The sequence below is a fragment of the Haliotis asinina genome, chromosome 5 (genome assembly GCF_037392515.1).
Source record: "Haliotis asinina isolate JCU_RB_2024 chromosome 5, JCU_Hal_asi_v2, whole genome shotgun sequence".
In the NCBI taxonomy this organism is placed as follows: domain Eukaryota; kingdom Metazoa; phylum Mollusca; class Gastropoda; order Lepetellida; family Haliotidae; genus Haliotis; species Haliotis asinina.
The window spans coordinates 16,367,828-16,384,748 of record NC_090284.1 but is presented as its reverse complement, the minus strand read 5'-3'; the positions used below and the strand labels follow the sequence as shown (position 1 = coordinate 16,384,748).

Below are 16,921 nucleotides of genomic sequence, written 5' to 3'. Positions count from 1 at the left end.
CCCTCCTTAATTCAAGACGTGTGAGTAAACCGTTGTCAGTCATGTCGAGTAAAATCCTTCAACGATATTTCCAGGTGTCAGTATCCAAGGTTATAATGTTCTACGTCCCCAAATACTTATTTATTATTTACGGTTTCCTATTGTAGAACGCAATTTGTCTGGCAAAGACATAGTATTTTGTAACTTTACAGAAGAACTGCAATGGCCGAGAGAGCATCTATCCGTAGAGCAGGGAGTCGGTGATTCCATCATTTGACCATGTCATCATAAAATGACATGTTTAACACCATGTTCAACAATAGTCTAGCTGTATGGCGGCGGTCTGTGATCTACATCATGAGTATTGCTCTACGAAATTGGGACACGGTGACATGTGTAAATGAAGTCAGTGAAGATGAATCACAACCCGTATCTCCAGCATACTGCTAAAGGAGGAAAGATGTATTCACAAAACTGACTCAGATAATGTCCTGTCAATGAGTAATAACACTATGTAATGAACGCGGCTCAGTTGCTGCCCTGGCACACTCTACTAGTGTATGACTTACTAATCAAAAGTTCTGATTATATGTATGGGTTTACAGGGAACAGTTGAAACATGTCCTGTACACTGGCGAACAACTTTGGTCCCTTGTTGGCACGAAGAGACCAGGGATCGAGGTGCTCACTTGACACTCACTTCACAACAAGCTGCAAAAGGAATATAGCGGTGAGAGGATAACTAGAGATGCAAACCACATATCTATTCTTCGGTAATATCATTGTTGAGACAATTGTTAATCCATATTTTTTATCGCCTAACACAGCAAAAGTGACAAAGGACACACGCCAGATATTGTGTGGTGTGCTAAATACACACGTTATGGACATTTTGGAATTTGTTTGAATTGAACATTTTAGTTAGCATCGTCGTCCACTGAGATACACAAGGTATTGCGCTTGAAATGCCAGAGTTTCCCCGAGGCAATTGTTTCGGTTACATTGCTATAAAGCATATATGACTTGCAGCACCACCGACGTGGCAATGCTGACACTTGACAGTCACAGTCATCGTCTGCTGTCTTTAGGGAACTGATTTTATTACATAGCAACGTATTTCCAATTGACAGACAGTGACTCCATTTTGCAGATTGCAACAACCGTATTGGCTGAAGCTTCAACATGTCGACGATGGGCGCCGATAGCGAGGGACACGATCTGGTGTGGTCATGCTGTCCGGAAGTTGTTGTTACGACGCCGGGGGTTTCCGATTCCTCCTGGGCAGGAGAGATGTACATGACTTTTTCAGCAAACCTGTTCCAGACTCAACTGCAGTATTAACGCGTTAGATCGCACTTAACAAATCTTCTAAGAAATTATATATATTAGTTGGGGGTAACCTAAGTCTGTCCAAATGTTCCCGTTCATCGAATACATTCCATCTCTGTTTAACAACATGTTTAGTGCTCAACTCACGCTCACGCCTCCCTTCAGCATATATATATATCTGTGTGTGTGTGTATATGGAACCTCGGTTGTATCTAACCTTTGATGAAAAAGCCAGTGTAATTTATCGACAAACTAACTGTTATGTCCCTTGTATCTGTGATCAGTTATAGCGCTGGCATCGATATCAAGTAACATGACGGTAATAGGTTAAGTCTGCATGTACATGAAAACAGTGAGTGTCTGCAAAGATATGGTAGTGCGGACATAAGGCTTTGGTTATAATAAGGGATCTATTTCCTTACTGAATACAAACTGGTCGTTGACACGTTTACACGATATTGCATGTTTTGTGATACACAAGCGTTATAGCACATGACTGACACGGCCGGTCAGTTGCAATAGAGACTTGGGATCGATGCTATTGGTCAAGTGTGGCCCTGGTCCCTGGAAGACCACAAGCTTCTAATTATTGTCGTATTTGCATGGAATTTAACGGCACTATCCCTTGCCGGTATGACCCACCATTTTAAATACAAGCTGATTTCCTTCCTTGAATGGTTAACCCCACACCAGATTAAGCACATCGAACCATGAGGGCAATCATGTAAGACATCTACTTGCATGACAGATACGTAAGCATTCGGGACATTATCTGGAATCTCGGTTACAGTCGCATCAGTTAAGGCATAATCCATCACGTTAAGAGCACTGCTTCCAATGAAATCCAGCTGAACTGATGACTGTGTTTAAACGGTCAAGGAATAATTATACCACACCTTTTAAAAAGTACAGATCAGGGTTATTTGATTCCAAACTGTGCAGTCCAGATAATGCTTAGTTTTTGATCACTCTTATTACACCTTACCATCTTGTTCTCAGGGGCGGTATAGTAGCTCAAGGTTTAGAGTGTTTTCTCATCGTGGCAGATGCATAGATTCCACTGTTCACGTACATACATTTTTCTGAAAATCGATTGAAGTTACTGGAACATTGCAAAGCAGCGTACATACCCACTCACGTATGTCTTTGTTGAACAGTGCCTTCCACTTCAAACATGTTATCTACGCTTTTCTGTTATTTGAAACAGACCTGATGTCACCGGAGGTATAAGAAAATAATAATACTTAGTGCAGGTTCCATGCCTATTCTTTCGTATCGTATATCAGTGCTATCGGCGTCGGTTCTCGGAGTTATGATAGACTCTCTCAACAAGACATGGCATTAAATCTGAAAATGCCCTCAACATATTGTGAATGCGATGTGTTTTCTTGGAATCTCAACCCCCACCCCACCTCGTGCTGATTCATCTTTCTTCAAACCAGATGCCTCATGATTTGCCAAGCCTCGGACAGAATAGAGGCCACGGGTAATCCTCTAATAGTCCAGATCTTGCAACGAAACATGAAATTACACCCGACAACAAAACCCTATAAAGTCGTTATAACGTCCTTCATGAGCACGACAATTCTGTCAAGTAGAACACAATTACTTTCTATAAAGTTAACGTCAGTAAACTTTTAATGAAAACACGGTAGCAAGTGTGTTATCTTTAGATGCGAATTCTTTTATTTGCCAAGTGTTTTGGTATTAATATGTTAGAAGTCCTACTTACCTGGTGTGCGAGAGAAGCATAGAGCCAAACGTTCCCTTCTCGTATTCGTGCAAGTTGAAACGCATTTCCATAAAAATGTTCTGAATCACCGTGTATATTTTCTGGTTGTTTTCGTGTCAAACTTTATGAGTTGAATATTTCATTTTGACTATGTACTACTGAAAGCAGTCCAATATATCTGACTACTGATCAAGTCTTCATTTGCAAAAAGGTCTTCCTGTCTTTAAAACTAATTGTTTATTTTATAATGCGCTTTTATAGGATGTCAGTGAGTGAGTTTAGTTTTACGCCGCACTCAGCAATATTCCAGCTATATGGCGGCCGTCTGTAAATAATCGAGTCGGGACCAGACAATACAGTGATCAACAACATGAGCATCGATCTGCGCAAATGGGAAGCGATGACATGTGTCAACCAAGTCAGCGAGTCTGACCACTCGATCCCGTTAGTCGCCTCTTATGACAAGCATAGTCGCTTTTTATGGCAAGCATGGGTTGCTGAAGGCCTATTCTACCCCGGGACCTCCACGGGTCTATGTGACGTCAGTACCACAGACTGATACAGGGACTGTTGGAAATATTTGAAACATTCCCACTTTGCATACATTCGTGAGTGAGTGAGTGAGTTAATATTTAACGTCACCTCAGCAAGTTTGCAGCCATACCGTGACGAGAACAGTTAATAATGAAAAAGGCTATATGTATGTATATTATAAAAACCTGTCGACGAAGGACAGTAAAACAACTAGAATATCACAATTTGAAATAAAACTACTGTGGAACGTTAAACCTAATACCACTATTTAGACAATACAATATTAAAACAGGCTATAGATCGCAAACAACAAACGATAGATCACCAGACTAGGAACCATGTGCATACATTAGCAATAACATGATATTCAACAATCATAAATTAAATGGCCTAAAGACATAGGAGAAATGAGAAGATTTTCCATCAGCCAAGTAAGAAAGTGACTTAGAATTTACATCACATCGGCAAAATCCGTAAGCGTAAGACGTATCATATGACAGTCATTGTATATTTGATGCAGAATATATTGTGAAAAGTTGACTAAAGAGCTACGTGGTGCCACTGGAGATGTTTTAAACACACTGATGGAAAGAAGCGCCGGTGCATTTTGCTGATGTCATGTTGCGTGGACAGTCCTTTAGAACGCGCATATACAATCGTTTGTGTGACTGTACACGAGGAGGTAAAATTACCTGAAAGAAATTGCATGTGTCCACGAAGACCTTTAATAAATTAACGAAGACATCTTCTTTGAAGTCAAGTCTGAAAGCGCCCTACCGTCTGCGTTAAATGAGTCATTCTTATTCTTTTTGAACTACAAAATGAAGTCAAATTGCCCCTTTGATGAAATTAGAGGCGTCGTTGTCTGTATAATGTCATTTTAATGTCCTGTGGGTCAATTGCAGGTAACGCAGGTAGAAAGTAGGCACTACATCACTTAATTACACTCAGTGAAGTACAGATTCTATAATTTACATATGTGCGTTGACTCCCACTTGAACCCACACTCTGGTTGTCAAGATTCCATTCTTTGTATATCCACTCTGTCGTTGACTTTGGCTGCCAGAATATTTGCTTTACTGAGAAAGGGTACCCCTAAATATAACATATATTACATCTGACAACTTCAGAAATTCATCAAACATTCATAGCCAGTCGTGCCGGTATACAATTCTTAAGTCTAAAATAAATATTTTATTAATGAAAGTATAAATTCGTAACTGACGTTGTTAGTGGTTGTATCCTCAAACGGGGTAAGGTACAGTAAAATTATTGTGCCCCTGAGAGGGTACATAACTCCCGAAACGTTCCACATTTTAATTGTAGAATATGTGTCTTTTTAATGCATGGATAGATTTCCTTAATTACTAGCAGCTGAAGGGATGATGTAAATCCAGTTAGGGCCCATGGAGGAAGCAAATGTATTGTAAGTCCCCATGATCCCTACTATGGTGATCTACCTTCAGTTGTTGGTGATATATAGTCCGTATTTTATATTGTATTGTCCAAATAGTGATATTAGTTTTAACTTTTCACACTAGTTTTAAATTGTACCTGTAATGTTATAGTCGTTTACTGTCCTTTGACAACAGGTTTCTATATGAAGTATACATATTTCATTTCAATATCAAACATGTTCTATGTTCTCGTCACGATATGGCTCAAATATTGCGACGTTAAATATTAACTCACTCAAACATGTTCTCGTCACGATATGGCTGAAGTACTGTCAATGTGACTTTAAATATTAACTCACTAACTCATTATAAACATGATGTTCGTTTGCACGTTCATGAACACAAGCGGTACTTCTCATTTTACACCAATTCGTAAGGTTCTATGAACGCAACTCACTGAACATATTTCCTCCAAACCTACTTGAGAACATGAGAACACTTTTCGGTATGACATAACGACGTCTTCTGTTTCGTTGCTTCGTTAAAATACATGGACACCACCATTGTGCGGGGCTTACACTACGAAAACAAAGGGATGTAACTGCAAGATACCTCATGTAAAATAATACGTCATGAAGAAGATATGTAACCTGACCGTCGTTACTTTCATCTCATTGGCAGCAAAGTCATAATACTCCTTCATTTGATTGCAAAGACACAACGCAATCATTGCTGTTATGTTTTATTGTAGGCTCATAACATTTCAATTTCAATATTTCCATTGTGGGGAAGGGATCTGAGGTTATGATGCGGTTAACAGTTCAGCCTGTATTACAAAACACTGCACTGAGTGATGTCAACTGGGTATATGACACTGGTATTAACACACAGGACAACGAGAATACAATATATAACCAAATTTGAATTCAGTACGTGGTGATTAACCTGCCTATAAAGTGAAGCTGAAAATTTGACAGGCGTCACCAATTGTGCCAAGCATTGTCATACTTCACTAATAGTAGGTCTAAGTGAGACATTTTCCCCCTTTGTACTTTAATAAAACAAACAGTATATATCCCCTGGTTAGAATACATCCACTGGAATGACTCCGATTTATTAATCTGTAGTTTGCTATATCTTTGAGAAGGCACCCGTGGCGAGCCACCTTCTCGTGGTGGGTGCTGGGTAACGCTAAGAGATCGCCGACACCCCGGGGGGATATTTGGTCCACCAACCCGTTAGCCGTGGGTTGCGGTCCTGTGTCGGTGGAGGAGGGCATCCTGGTGGTTGAGGGCATGGGAGCCGGACCTGTGTTCCTATTGCTCAACACACCACTTCGGCCCTAACTTCACCTAGATGGGTGGTTGAATGGGCCCGGTTCAACCAATCGGCCGGTCACGCCAAGCCCTGAGCATTACTTTATGTAATGTTGCAAAAAGAATCATATTATGTGTATATTATTAGGTCTTGGCCGAGCTTTTGACTTTCTGAATTTCAATGTTACAAATTCTTGTTTTTGCGTAGGATCGTATGCCCAGAAGGCGGTGGCTCATGCGCCAATCACGTGGAATTATTAATGTTTTAATTCTTCTGCTGGAGTATGCCATCCGGGTATCCATGCTGCTGTAAGCTGGAGACCCGCTTACTTTAGCATTGTCCTTGTGATAATCCGTGGTGGGTGGGGAGCTCGGATGATGAACCAAATTAAACTTACCATGGCTTATGAAATTCCACCCAAAAACCCGCAAAACGTTTACTTGAAACTGGCCCTTATGATACTGACCACAGACCGTCTGCATCGATTGACTATTGGTCGCGTTGTGATTGAGACTCCGGACAAGACACCGTTAAAGCCGAACTCCTTTGCTGTATCAAAGGGTATTCAAGGTATTGCTGGGGATGTGAAAAACATTAGACGCTTACGTTCGGGTGCACTGTTAGTTGAGTGCGCGATAAAACAACAATCAACTAACCTGATGAACATTAAATCTTTCGTGGGCATTCCGGTCACGGTCTCTGCTCACAAAACCCTGAAACAAGTAAAGGTGCTGTCAGAGATCGTGATCGACTGGTTGTTGATATGTCAGAACTTGAAATAGCATGCGAAATGAAAGATGAAGGAGTGCATTATGCCAAGCGTTTTTCAACCCGGAAAAATAATGAAACTATCCAAACAAACACGTATCTGCTTTCTTTCTCGTTTCCAAATGCTCCTAAGTCCATAAAGGCAGGTTACTGTAACATTCAAGTTGAGTCATACATCCCTAACCAGCTCAGATGTTTTAAATGCCAGAAATACGGACACGGTGTATCTACTTGTACATTGTCTGTTTTGTGTGCTCACTGTGGTGAGAAGACACACACAACAGAGATTGTGACAGCGATTTTTAAAAATGCACGAACTACTCAGGCGACCATTCATCGTCTTCGAAACAGTGTCCAATTTGGAAAGAGCAAATGGCAATAAGTTTACCCAAAATATCTCCTTTTCTGAGGCAAAAACACTGGCGAAGAGAAAGTTATGCTACAGTAGCAAACACATCACCTGTGTACAGCTCTAAAATAACAAAATCATCCACAAGCTGCCAAACTACCTTGACTTGGGTAAATTGCGACTCCCCACAGTTTTTGTCCCCTGGTATGTCATCTCAGACTGAGGAATCAATTCCTAGTACATCAAAGTCTTCTTCCGATCACAAATCATCATCATCATCATCTCAATCACACTCAAAGTCTCAATCGACAGCTGATAGTCAGCAAACTGTTAAAAGTAAACCTAAGCCTAAGCCTGATGCTTCAAAACAACAAAGTGACAGAGCCCCTAAAGGGTCACAAAATAAAATTCAATTGTTCAATAAATGTGGGTCTCTTGAAGACATGGACGTTTCTGAAAACGTCCATTCTAGTGCACATAGCTAGCCGCCCTCCAAAAGAGTGCGGGGTACATCCCCAATAAATCCGCACAAAAGATAGTTTATTCCAATAATATTGTACAGTGGCACTGCAGAGGACTGAGGACTAATTTACATGAATTACAGCTATTAGTCCGAGATTTTACACCTTCGGCGTTATGTCTCCAAGAGACATAGTTAAAGCAAACAGATACATTTGACCTTCGCCATTTTAATGCATATCATTGCTTTTCACCTCCCAGTCAAGGAGCCACTGGCTAATCATCCATTCTAGTCAGACAAAACGTTATTCAAAGCCCTGTTTCACTTATTACTAATATGTAGGCTGTTGCAGTGAGAATTACTGAGCGTTTACCCTATGCTCTCTCTATACGTTTGCCAAAACTGATCTTCAAGCTCTATATCACCAACTCCCGAAGCCCTGTACTATAATGAGAAATTTAAATGGGCACAACCCACTCTAGGGTAGTGTAACTACAAACACTAAAGGTAAATTGTTAGAGGACATTTGTTCTGACAATGATTTATGTATTCATAATGATGGTTCCAACACATATTTACACCCTGGTACAGGGACCTATTCTGCTCTTGACTTGTCACTGACAAACTCGGAACAACTAAATGAATTCGAATGGTCACTCCACTATGACCTCTGTGGAAGTGACCATTTTCCTACTACACTAAAATCTGTAACTCCATCTGATGTTCCTCCATCATCAAGGCGGAATTTTAAAAAGGCTAACTGGGCTATATATGAAACAATGTGTGCTGAAAAACTTAAACCTGAACGTTTTATTGATACTATTAAATGTTTTTTTCTGATGAATTGAACTCCCTAGCTGATGAGTGTATACCAACTTCCTCTGCAGTTTCACGCATTCGAAAACCATGGTTCATCCTTAAAGGTAAAGGTACTAAATCTACTGTCCATCATCTTAAACATGGAGATCAATTACTTACTGACAAATCAGATATTGCGAATAAACTGGGCGAAACTCTCGCTAAACATTCTTCCTCTTCTAATTATATACCTAAATTTCATCAATATCAAAAACAACAAGAAAAGAAAACAATTAATTTCAATTCTGATAATGGGGAAGCTCATAATGAAACGTTTTCTTTTCAGGAACTCCATACAGCCCTTGACCAAGCTCATGGTACTGCTGCAGGAGCTGACAACACACATTATCAACTCCTGAAACATTTACCAGAATCCTGCCTAGAAACTCTTCTAAATATCTTTGATGATATTTGGACATCGATAAATTTTCCTCCCTCATGGCGTGATGCCATAGTAGTACCAATACCTAATCCTGGACGTGATCATACAGATCCGTCCAATTATCGTCTGATTTCACTAACTAGCTGCGTTTGCAAGACCATGGAACGCATGATAAATGATCGGAAACTTGGAAACAAATAACCTTATAACCGATATACAATGTGGTTTCCGTAAAAACAGAAGTACTGTCGATCACTTAGTGCGTTTGGAATCATTTGTGAAAAATGCGCTGATTAATAACAACACGCAGTGTCCATCTTTTTTTATCTTGAGAAAGCACATGACACACCCTGGAAATATGGCATTCTAAGAGATTTACATAATTGTGGTTTGCAAGGTCGTTTAACTGAATTTATATCCAACTTTTTAGATAACAGACAATTCCAGGTCCGCGTGGGTTCTACCCTGTCTGATCATTACAAACAGGATCAGGGTGTTCCACGGGGCAGTATTTTGTCTGTCACTCTTTTTAGCATCAAGATCAACAGTTTATCTAATGTTTTAAACGATTTAATAGATGAATCTTTATTTGTGGATGATTTTAATATTTCTTGTCGTGGTAAAAATATACATACTCTTGAACGGCAACTACAACTGTGTGTCTTGAAAATGGCTCTACAATTTCTAAATAAAAAACCAATTGCATACACTTCTGTCATAAATACAAACCACATAAAGACCCAGAACTATTTCTAAGTGGCACCCCAATCAAAGTTGTTAAGGAGGCCAAGTTCTTGGGACTTATTTTTGATTCACATTGGACCTTTTTACCGCATATTAAATCCCTTAAATCTAAATGCCTGAAGGCACTCGATTTATTAAAGGTTGTCTCAAATTCTAAATGGGGAGGTGATGAAGCTACCCTCCTCCATCTGTATAGATCACTGATCCGTTCCAAAATTGAGTATGGCTCTATCGTCTATGGTGGAGCCTGAAACAGCAACTTCAAGGTCTAAGACTTTGTCTTGGTTCCTTTAGGACCTCTCCTGTTGACAGTCTTTACGTGGAGTCAGACGAACCATCTCTTACACAACGGCGAATAAAATTAGCTTTACAATATATCACAAAATTATACGCTAACGAATCTATCCCCGCTTATAACTGTGTTTTCAATCCTCTGTATGAGGATTTGTATACCAAAATGTCGTCTCCTGTTCCTCTTTGGCTCAGAATAAAGCCTTTTATTGCTGCTACTGGCATTGAGCAGAAAAATACAGCTCCTTTCAGACTTCTTTCTTCTCCTCCCTGGCAATTAATTAGGCCACAAGTTGACTTAACATTAACTGTATATAAAAAATCGGAAACCACCGAATTACAATATTAACAGGAATATAATCAATTAAAAAGTAAATATAACAATTACAAATCTGTATTTACACATGGGTCCAAGGATGGTGGCGCAGTAGCTTGTGCCACTGTCATTGGATCCAGAACAATATCTTCTAGATATAAACATATTAACGCCATACTAACAGCTCGTAAATATATTCAAAGACACCCTAAACGTAAACATATATCTTTCTTGTCTTCAGGCGATTAAAACTTTCGCATGTAAACGTCCACTTTTAATTGAAATTATTGAATTGTATAATGCTCTTGCTACTGGCCAGTGCGACATCGTCTTTTGTTGGTTACCTAGCCACGTAGGCATTTCTGGTAACATGATGGCCTATCTTGCTGCCAAGGTAGCACTCAACAAATTTGTGACACCACTTTTTATTCCATACTCTGATTACAAAGCTAGCATTAGAACTTGCATCCATGATGTAGGACACCCAGGTAGGTATGAATACATTACATGAAATAAAACCCTATATTGATTACACCTACTTGGGCTGTCAGTCCAGATTTGAAGAGGTTGTTTTAAGACGATGTCGTATTGGCCACACAAGATATACACATAACTATCTGCTTAAAGGTGAGCATCCTCCGTTTTGTGTGTTGAAAGAATCACAGTCAAGCATATCCTGCTTGACTGTGTTGAGTATTCCATCATAAGGGATCAGTATTTTAATTCACGAACTCTGAAGGATCTTTTTAATAACACAAGCTCTCTTTTAAAAGACTTAGATTTATTGACTGAATTGTAAATAGATAAATATCTTATTATTGGAAGTTTAAATTCATAACTGTGCTTGTTAGTGGCTGTATCTTCAAAGGGGGTTGAAGTACTGTAAAACTATTGTCCCCCTGAGAGAGTACATAAGTCCACAAACATTCAAGGTAAATTCAAACTTTCCACGATTTCAATCGTAGAATAAGTGTCTTTTTATTTGCATGGTTAGAGTTCTGACGGATGACGGCTGATGATGTAAATCCAGCTAGGGTCCATGCAGGTAGCAAAGGTACTGTAAGTCCCCATGGTCCCTAGTATGGTGATCTACCTTCATTTGTTAGCAATCTATAGCTGTTAGCAATCTATTTTTATATTGTATTGTCCTCTATAGATAGTTTTAGGTATAGATACTAGTTTTATATTCTCCTCTGTGATATTCTAGTTGTTTTACTGTCCTTCGTTGACAGGTTTTATAATAGACATATATTTCATTTCAGTATTAAATATTCTCGTCACGATATGGCTGAGATATTGCCTATGTGACGTTAAATATTAACTCACTCACTCACTATCTTCGAGAAGGAAAATTCCAAACAAATCAATTTGCCTAGACATGTTCGCTAACATAAATTCTGCCTGCTCCAGTGTATGAGAATCTCAATCTATCACAATGTTTGCGTAATGCACCTAAGAAACCTCAGCTTCAAAGATAGCATGTAACTGGAATGAATCATATGCCCGTGTCTGTGTGTATAAAGCAGAAATTTCATTTCTCTACCATCTGATTGACCTCAAACCATTCGCACTGAAACCCCTCGGGTGAAAATAGTAACATATCTACAGTTAGAACAAAAATTGGGTTTGTCCGTTTAACAGGCCGATGCGCTGTCACTTTGTTTCAGTTACAATCAAGAGCTCATCGTTTTTTGATCGCATAACGATCAATGTCATTCATGTGAGTGAGTTTACTTTTACGCCGCCCTCACCAGTATTCCAGCTCCACATATGTATGGTGGCGGTTTTCAATAATATCCGGACCAGAATATCACGTCTTCAACAGCATGGACATCCATCTACGCAATTGGGAACCGCTGACATATGTAAACCACGTCAGCCAACCTCACCACCTCGTCCCAGTTCGTTCAGTTCAGAAATGTTTGTTTAATCGGGAGATAACTTAATAAGCATGCATTATATATAGAGAGAAAATGTGATAAATTTCTTAAAAACACATTCTGGTATCTTACTTTGGCATTGTCTCTAAATTGGTATCAATGTAATCTTGGGCGATGGAGAAGCTCAAGGGTTACAGAACTTGCTCTTGGTTCTGTTTACAACGTATGTACAATGTCGGAATCCGCACTGATATCTTAAAACCGCACTTACACTATTATGACATTGACCAACGGTTATGTCAAACGTAGATTCATGTAACGCAGACACGTTACAATAATATTACTGCGTTTGACAGTGTTCATACAATTACAGGACAACTAGAAAACATGTTTGTCTGTAAAGAAGGAAAATAACATATTCAACAACAGCCTAACTGAAACGCTGATAAGAATTAGTCTCAAGCATGTTAGTATATTTACTTATTATGTAACATATATTTACCTAAACTGGAATAACAGATTTATGTAAGCATTTGACTGAAGTCTTCCTGCAACACTACCAAATATATTCCATTATATCACTAACAGAATGATAACACGGGACCCCCGCGTGATAATGATAGTATCTGACTCGATTGCCAACCTGACTTACCAATCCTTGTCCCTAAAAACATTGTTGGAACCGGACCATTATTGTCCGAATGAACATAACACAGAAAGTTTTAGGTGTAGTCTAATTAGACGATTTCCATTCTTTCAGTTATCTGTTTGAATTACACTAAGCTCATTTTGTCCGATTCAACCAGTTTCTATTCACGGATCTATGTTTCTCAAAAGAGCCTTCGTCATCCTCATTCCTGCCCCGTCTTCAGTAGTTCGGAATGCTGTTTGTCGATGGGATTTGAGAGACCAACTGCAAGTGCTCAATACCCCAATCAAAACATGGTCCGATTTCCATATAAATGAAAACTGTGACATTCAGTCATCGTACTCAGTAGATTTTGATAAGTGCCCTCTTTATAGTCGTTGGTTTATAATTTTGATCTCTCAGTTATCCCCCTAAAAGGGCTTTTACAGAGGCTTCGAACACGGTTAATGCAGCTTCGTTGGTTATACTAAAGTTACATTATCGTAGCAATAATTGCTAGTCTATGATGCGACTGGACATGGGGTATTTAGTGGGTGCTGCATTTTCTGGTAGTAATTCTGCAAACTTAAGACAAATGTTTTTTTCCGTCAGTGTGCCCCCAATACTGCAGATTTCTTTAATGTTTCCAGCCGATTGCATTTCAGGCAAATGCTGAAAACGCCCCACAATGCTGCTGCTCATGTTTACTTTAGATTCGATTCGTTTTATACACTTTGAGATATTTGTCACATGAAAATATTCATCTGTATTCCATTAGATTTACGTGAATCAATACAATATTTATTTGGTCATAAACAGATTTACCATAGCCATAAACTGTGGCCATTCAGAGGTTGGGCAATTTTCTATTCAAAGTGAAGACGGATTTAGTGCATTTCGGAATATTTTTAAACCTGACTTCAAATTACCTCTTTGATACACTGGTAGCACGATTCAGCTGATCTCTAAAAGTAACACAGTTATGATTATTTCTTAGAAAACGGTCGCTTTTATGAGAGCCATGCCTGATAGATTTTATTTAACCTGCTCTTTGATCTACATGTCTGTTGGAGGAAGGTACAAGATGAACTGGAAATAGGAAATTGAACACCATCCGCGTGGTCGTGAGGAACTTCATTGTACTCATGCATCATCATTCAGATTGTTAGCACTGAGGGTGGACATGTATTAGGACATAGTGCATATCAGCCAGCGGGCCACTGACGCCCTATCAACCACTGGCCTAATTTCATTAGGGAACACAGGCGAGCATATTAGTGGCACCGAGGCCATTCACGGCTGATTACAGTTTGGAATGTCACTGTCAATTGCTTCACCACATTGCAATCAAGCTCACATGCAGGAGAACTTGGCCCCGTGTAATATGTTTTAACTAGATTTTCTTGGTCGATACCTCCATGCTCGCCCATTCACGTGATGAAAGAACCGTTCAGACATCTTTATATCCACTTAGTATCTGACCTTGTGAATGAGGTCATTACTCACAACAAAGTCTGTGGCAAATACACTCAGTTGTCGTTCTGTACGACACGGAAGTTTAACTGTTTGAAAATAAAGACGTCATTCAATCATATATGAGTGAGTTAATATTAAAAACCTGTTGAACTTTAAAACGACATGTGTGCAACAGATTGAGATTTGAAATTACTATGCCATAATGCAGGACAAAACATGTTTATAAGAACGGATTATAGATCATCAGCACCTGAAGATAGATCACCATACGTGAGACCACAGGTTCGTGTTCTTGAACTTTTGATACCTGCATGGACCCAAGCCGGATTTACACCATCCCTGCAGCCGCTGGTAATAGGAGTTAAATTAAGTGAGTGAGTGAGTTAAACTTTAATGTCACATCGGCAATATTGCATCCTTGTAGTTTAGTTAAGGCATAATTTAAAGTCAGATAGATACTCATTTTAACTTATTCGGTCAGCTTAGCTTACTTGAATGACTTGTGACGTACCCCCACGGGCACCCGTGAAGGTCCCGGGGTAGAATAGTCCTTCAGCAACCCATACTTGCCATAAAAGGCGACTATGCTTGTCGTAAGAGGCGACTAACGGGATCGGGTGGTCAGACTCACTGACTTGGTTGACACATGTCATCGGTTCCTAATTGGGCAGATCGATGCTCATGTTGTTGATCACTGTATTGTCTGGTCCAGAATCGATTATTTACAGACTGCTGCCATATAGCTGGAATATGGCTGAGTGCGGCGTAAATCTAAACTCACTCACTATCCAATCGTTTCAATACATATTGCTTGTGACTTGTATCAATGCAGTAGACTACCCTATTCGACAAAGTACACTATTCTGATGATGTACAAATGTGTACTTCAGTGTCCTCTTCGGTGGATAACTGATACGATCAGTGCTATACCGCCCTTGAAATGTCGGTATCCAGGGACGATTGGCCTTTTTGGAACTTCCTAAGGCAATCCTGTCCTGTAACTATTTCAGTCAAACCTATTCCCCATATCAGAAGGTTGAAAGGTACCCTCAGGCGATCGAGAACAACTTTCCGTTGACGCTTAAACACATTGTTGACGGTGAGGATGTATCTTAAGCTGGAGAGCCCAGTATGATCCACGCAAAATAACAGCTTACCTAAAGACATTATCGTTTCTTCAGCACAAGATGTTCCAAGGATGTATTTTCCCTACAATATTTCCATTAGTAGGTACAACACCAGTTTGAACAGTGTTTCCGATATGGAGTGTCAGCTTGATGTTTGAGGAAGGATCTGCATGGAAGAATATTATGATGAAACTCTACAAGACAATTGTCAAGGTGAAAGGCAGAAAGGAAAATCGCGATGAATTTAGGAATCGAAATCGCGATGAAAGGATGACACGATGCATTCCTGCAGGGTAAATCTGATAACTCAACTACACACCTTTAGCATCAAAATAAAGTCGGGATGATTTTAGGATTCGAAATCGCGATCAAAGGATGACATGCATATAGGATGTAATTCTTCAGAGTTAATCCGATAGCTTAGTCATCATTACACCTTCGCGGCCCTGAGAACTCAATAATGGTTCTCCACAGATTCACAACGAATGTCACAATTCCACTAAATGTGCCGCTGACCAAATGGCCCGCAGTGAGGGGACTATTTGCCACAATAAATGTTCTGACGGGTTTCCCGTCTGAAGGCGATTTGCGCAGAAGAAAAAGCCAATAACGGTTGATTTCTGCGTCGTTGGAATGTGAAAAGACAGGAGTGACGTACAAACCTCACGGAACACAATTTGAAGAAGTTTACTTCTCATTACTGACTAAGAGTATCTAAGTAAGAGACTGAAAGAACGGTCGATGTTCCGTTTCAATCGATGGTGGGACATCATACAGAATGGCGCGCTGTCATTTGTCACAAAGTATATCGGCCATGTAGTTTTATGTCCGGGCATGAACTAGTATTTCCAAAATACCTTCCAGTTAATTTACTGCTATGAGCCCTAACATATTAGTTGTGTTTTATCCGATCTACATCCGGTATTTATATTGTATTGTCTACATGGTACAGGTGACGTTTGTGTTCACTTTCCACCCGCTTTCAGTCGGCACATGACTGAGGACACCAATAATATAAAATGATCTAATATTTTGCACTAGTTTTATTTGTTAAGCAGTTGTGACTAGTTTGGCCCGTTAAGAAAAGGTAATTGTGAAACTTGCTATTATCATGAGAAAACAGTAATTAATTTTATCCGAAGAGTATTACTTCGCAGAGCTGACATTGTCTGTTTGTTTAGTGCAAATGGCCTTCTTATAGAGCCGATCTTTGCAAAAATGCCTTAGAGACCTTTATTTGTGACAGCCTAAACTGGTAATCAGGATAAATCTAGAATTCGAAATCACAAGATTTAGTGTAACGGATGCGATTCTGCACAGAAAGTGGCGTGGCTACGCATTGTAGCTACAGCTG

The 16,921-nt window shown here is 39.6% G+C and overlaps 1 long non-coding RNA gene across 1 annotated transcript in view; it reads left to right on the top strand.

Annotated features, from left to right (window-relative positions):
* LOC137283747 (uncharacterized) overlaps positions 1 to 16,921 on the top strand; it is a 702,566-nt gene that overhangs the window by 619,967 nt on the left and 65,678 nt on the right. The gene's annotated exons all lie outside the window — the stretch shown is intronic.